Genomic DNA, 6,136 nt, shown 5'->3' with positions numbered 1-6,136 from the left:
TTGAGCTATAGGCGCCGAGCCCCTTACAAGAATTCTTACTACATCTCTATCTAAGCTACCAGGTAGGTCTGATAAATTACAGATAAATTTATTCATACAAGTGGCTAAAAGATGACATCACAGTGAAACTATTTGTTTTCCTTATTATTCTTATCTCAGAAGATTATTGTATCTTTAGTTTGAATCACAAGGCAAAAGACATAAGCTCGAATTTGTGCTGATATTAGGAAAAGCACAAATAAGCAAAAGGAATTCAGAGAGAATGGAATGGGGTCCAATGGACCCAAACCTGTCATCTCAGCATAACATTTTTGAATGTTCTATATCATTTTGTTTCTAATACTTAGACCTGTGCCCGTCACATTATATATGTTCAACATTTCCTGCTCCCTAACCCTCCTTCTCCCCAATTTCCCTTTGATTTGACAGTAGTAGATAGGGAGAGATATTTTATATTCATTATTTTGGCACAAATTAATTTTTGCTGCTTGCGAGGTGCTTGCTTCCGGGTCTATAGCAGTGATTTTCAACCTGTGTGCCATGATGAAATTTTGGTGTGCCTTGAAAATGGTTAAAGATCATTAATTAAATTATCTTTGAAAGAAGTTCAAAGCACAGTAAGTCTATTCTTTTTCTTTTTACTCTTTTTTTTTTAAATAAATACAATTTAAGTGTGCCATGGAAATTTAACTATAGGCTCAAGTGTGCAGTGAGATAAAAAAGGTTGAAAAACACAGGTCTACAAGAGAAATGGTCCAGATGTCCTTATCCCATCCCCATCTGAAGTAGGCCCAAATCCCTTCCTGTGATAAGCAGTGGTGGTCAGAGTATTTAGGGCCTCTGGCCTAGGATCCAGCTGCATTTCTTCCTTAATTTTTCATTATAACATCTTTCTCTACCCTCCTTCTAAAGAGAAGGTTGTTGTGTGGTTTTCTTATCAAAGTAAACAATTCAATTTGCAGCATATTTCATATCCTGTCACTGACCAGACACCACCAGCATTTCTCCCAGCTTTGTTCAAATTTCTTAGTGCCGAGTCTCCCTAGTATACAGCAAATGCTAAATAAACTGTGATAATCGTAGTGTTCCTTAGTGTAAAAATTTCTCTGTGGCTCAGGGCTGAATAGCAATTTGGCTGCATAGAAGAAAAAAAAAATAAAACCTAACCATTCTTGGTGAAGTAATTGTACTTTTGAAAATCTTATTTCCATTTTAGTTAAAGCCTTAAACTTTGCCAAATTTGGCTTCATAACAAGTATTCCCCAAAGTGATGTTGCTCAAAAACATGATCTTGAGAGGTTGTACTCTGTGTGGAGGTTCAGATAAGAATAAATAAATGTCTTTAGATGTGCGGTGGATCCCACTGTGCTGTGAGTCAGTGCCCTGCCATTCACCCCATACCTTGTTAGGCAAGGAAAATAACTGCGGCTTGTGTGCAGTAAGCCAGTTGTTTTTCTGTTCTCTGATTTCTCCAGGTACAAGCAGAGCTCTGGGGCAAGGACTGTCTCATTTTTACTTTGTATCACCTGACCTGGCACTAGGTAAGTGCTTAGAGAGCTGCCAGGAACTGGCATAGTGGTTGGTACTGCGGTTTTCCACTGGGGCTTCTCAAGGGAACTCAGGAGTTCTTGCCTCCCCTCTCTTTCTTCTATTTGAGGTGGTTACCCAGTGGCTGTTATTCCTTTCTCCTGAATAATATATCCAAATATAAAAATTTAACAGCACAAGGCAATAAACTCTTGGAGCACACAGCTGAATAGTGCCACTGCTCCCAAAGAAGAAAAATCTCTGCCAGAGGTTCACCTGGCAGCACGGTAGCTTTGTGTGCTTGGAAATGTTGTTAACCTTTGCTGAACTCCAGTTTGCTTATCTGTAGAAAGCAAGGATAATGATAAACGCCTGGCTGGATTGTTGAAGGGATTAGATGAGGTTCTGCTGTAGAGAATGCTGTGGTGCCATAGAAAGTGATGCCACTCCCATCTTTTGATTTTTATATATCTCTATCTCAGCTGAACAGGTGGTAGGGGAGTTAATTTCATTCTTCTATGAGGAAAACGAATACAACAGTAAACTCACCTCCCCTGGGTGCTTTGCTTAGGAGATGAGAATTTTACAGCCTTGTAAGACTGTCTATATTTTCTGGAGATATTGATCATGTGCGTTTTACTTTGTGCTGTGGACAAGTCAGTCTCTTTTACTATAAAATGAGAATAGAATTGTCACTTGGAGAACTTTATACAGAATGTCTCAATACCTATGAACTCTCATTCTGCACCAAAGTCTCAAAGTCTTTATAAAAGGAACAGCTAATTGGAACACACTGAATGTGGTATCCTGTGGGCCACCATTCCCCCTTCTGTCCAGCCCCTCCTCCTGCAAGTGTGGCTTCTGTAGTCCCCAATCACATTTCCATGATATTGACTTTATTTTTTTAAGGACTAAAGAGAGTCTAAATTCTTCAGAGTGAGTGAGCAAAGTGTAAATGAAAGAAAGAGATGAACGCTGAAATGTGATCCTTGGGTTTTAAGATCACTGGATCCTCAGAAGTTATTTCTACAGGGCATGGACTGATAAGAAGGCGCAGAGACACAGGGAAAAGGAAGGACAATTTGCCCACTCTGTAGTGGATTCTTCTGCTTTTAAAAATAAATATTTGTCTGGACATTTGAACACAACAGTAGGGATCGCAGGTGCTCATGCACATACCCAGAATATTAAATTCAAAAAAGCTTACTGAGATTACAGAAGGGAGAAATAGAAAATAAAAATTTAGTTTTAATAAAGAGATTGTGGCTATGGAAAATATAGTTTTTTATGCATTTAATAAAAAATTTAAAAATTAAATGATGCACACGTTTACTTGTAAATTTAAATTTTTAAATTTAATTTTTAACTTTTAAATTTATTTTTTAACTTTTTGTAAACGTGTGCAAAAAAAGTAAATTTACAAATGAGCTTGTAATATAAACTGAGTTGTCAGAAGTCCCATCACTCCCCAGCCCCAGTTTCATTAGCCAGAATCAATCCTTTTTGAGGTTGTTGTACTGGGCAGTGGCTACATTTATAATTCTGCTTGTCTGGCAGTAATTAAGTAATATGCTATGCCCGGATGGCTAATTTTGAGTTGATAAATTTTAGAAATTTACTCTCTGCTAAGATAGCTAAAAATTGCCTGTTTTCCTGTGTCCTTACACTATGGTTTCATCCTTACATCAGCTGGAAAGGTCAGGATGTCGGCCCCACACCCTTCCCTGAGGCATTCCCCTTCTTTTGCAGAGAGGGAAATATTTTGACCGAGAGGGGAGGTGGAGCACCCGGAATACCCCAAGAAATACGTTTCAATCAATCCCACACCATGGGGACCGCTTACCGCTGTGGATATAGCTTCAAATTCCCTCATTTCTCACACTCACTAAGAAAAAGTAATTGTTTCCCTAAAGCTTTTACACAAAGGAAAAATAATCATGTAAAAAGGGCAAACCCTGAGCTAGCTGCAGACTCCGGGCGCCCGAGCCTCCTGCCCCCGCGTCTCCACCGGCAGGCTGCAGCGGTTCTCTTCGGCGCGGGTGTTGCCCAGCTGTCCATGGGGGGATGGTCACCGGCGCTGCCCTCCCCTAGCCAGAAACTCGCATTCTTGCTTCTATTAATTCAGGGGAACATTTTCACGAGGCTCTGGACTGACTCTAAATTAGAAGGTAAGAAGGCTTAGGTTGGAGGGGGTTGCAGGTGTGGGTGCAGGAGCGCACGGCCCTCGCAGTCCCTGCCACCGCGGCCACCTCAGCAGCCAGGACTGAAAGACGGCGACGTCGTGCGCCTCTTTCGAGGCGTTTTAAGCCTTTGGCTTTCCGTCTCGGTGCCCGGCGCTGGGCGCAGCGCAAGCGCCGATGAAGTCGGCCTGAACTGAACCGTCTGCAAGGTTAGAATAGGCTGCACTTGTGTACCGGTTCAGGAGCCGGCCTGCCGTGCCAAGGCTTTAGAAGGTCCCAGCGTGACATCCGGACCGACTTTTCTCCACGGAGGGGAGGGAATTTGGGTCTCCGCTTGTTTTTTTCTGCTGAAGGGAAAATCAAACCCTATAACCAGAGGCGGCCCTTTAGGAACAGGTGGCTGTCGGTGCATGCTGGGTTCTTGGGTTCTCCGCGCAGGTACAGCCCCGCAGCAGGAGCCCCGTCTCTTAAGGTCACGCCTTCGCAGGAAAGGCCCTGCCACCTGGGGCGTCCGCAGTGTAGCTAGGCCAGGACTGGCCCCGAACCCGGAAACCCATGCAGTCCTTGGGCATCTCCCTGCCTCGTTCCCCCCACCGTCCTCCACCCTCGGGTCGGGGGACCTGGCGTGTCAGGAGGAGCGTTGTGGGGCAGAGCTGGAGTGCCACGAATAGCCCAGAGGCAGATACTTCAGTGGAGCGCGCTGCCATCGGTGATGGCCGGGCTGGCCCTCAGTTCCTGGGTGAGTCTTTGAACCCTCTGGCGGGCATGAAGGTGAAGGGCAAGGCGTCGGCGAGCAGAGGAGCTCCAGCCAGAGCCGAAGGCCGAGCCAAAGGCGAGTCAGACGTCCGGCGCCTTCCAGGTGTGTAGAAGGTCGAGAGCCGGCCGCCGGCAAGGGACCCCCTCCCTGCTTGACGCCCAGCTGCGCCCGACGCCGGGGGAGGCGGAGCGCCGCGGACTGAGGCGCCCAGAGCCAAGGACCAGGGAGGGGTGGATTTCTGCCACCGGAGACGCAGGGCTCCGGGAAGGTCTGCACTGGTGGGTCATGGCTCTACCTCTGAGAACCGTCTCATATATAGTGAGTTTTTACCTTTAGAGAACAATTGACCGGCAAGTGCAAAATCTTGAACGGTTCAACACTAAATGGTCAATCATCTCCAGGTATTCTCACATGAGGACACAAATTTTGAAGTCTTGGGGGAGACGGAAGGTGCCATCTAATCAGGCAGCTTCTGTAAAGAAGAAAACTCGAATGCCCCTTCTCCAAGTTACAAAAACCAAACCCAAACAAAACTACATTCCCTTTTCATTTCTCAGATAAGAACCTGAGCGATGGGGTTCCTGACTTGCTACAGATAAAATTGCTGTCCACTGATGGACCTGGAAACTCACTCCCCTGCACCTTTCAGAAAATAATGTCTAACGCTTTAGAATTTCAAGCTAGTCAGATTGCAGTCATGATCTCTTTTTAAGTTGCTGAAGTTTAAGTTAGAAAAGCGGAAGACAGTGGCCTCAACTTGTGAACAGCTGCAGTCTTTTAAAGTTTACAGTTTTTTTTAATTAAGAGAAGGAATAAAATGGCCAGACTTTATTTGCATAAAATCAATGTAAAATCTGTATGCTCTGCATAAATAATTTTATTTAAAATGATGTACTTTTTAAGGCTGGGAGCGCTAGCTCACGCCTGTAATCCCAGCACTCTGGGAGGTGGAAGAGGATGGATCCTCTGAACTCAGGGGTTTGAGGCCAGCCTGAGACAGAGCGAGGCCCAGTCTTTAAAAAATAGCCGGGCGTTGTGGCCGGCGCCTGTAGTCTCAGCTACTCGCGAGGCTGAGGCAAGAGAATCGCTAAAGCCCAAGAGTTGGAGGTTGTGAGCTATGACGCCACAGCACTGTACCAAGGCTCTGTCTTAAAAACAACAACAACAACAACAAAGTGAGCATCTGTCTCTAAAAAAATAATAAAATTACTGACTTTTAAAATAAAAATTTAAGATACTTATGAAAAGAAAACAAAGCCATCTCTGCCTCAGTCCCAATTTCAGAGTAGTAACAGCTTCCAGCGTCTAGTGTTTCCTCGGCACGTTCACTTTCCATCTCCAATTCACACGGATGTATAGGAATCCACCCCCTTCCGTGGGAACCACCTTTTCCTACTATTCTGAAGCTTGCCTGTCAGTCCACAATGTGTATGAGGGTCTTTTATGGCTGGAAGATGGCCTTCCATTTACTCTGGACGGGCGTGTCCTCTTCTCTGGGGGTTCAGCCCCACTTTTCCGGTCTCCAGTCCATGTAAATCTGTATCTGTAACTTAATCCTTCCATCTACAATTTGAGCCCTAAGACTCTCTCACACTCAAACACTGAGTTTGTGTGCACAAGAACAGACAGTACCCGTACTTAAATACAAAGAACTCGGCCGGGAGCACACTTC

The sequence above is a fragment of the Otolemur garnettii genome, unplaced genomic scaffold (assembly GCF_000181295.1).
Source record: "Otolemur garnettii isolate 467f Iridium unplaced genomic scaffold, OtoGar3 scaffold00071, whole genome shotgun sequence".
NCBI lineage: Eukaryota > Metazoa > Chordata > Mammalia > Primates > Galagidae > Otolemur > Otolemur garnettii.
Note: the sequence above shows the minus strand (reverse complement) of the source record.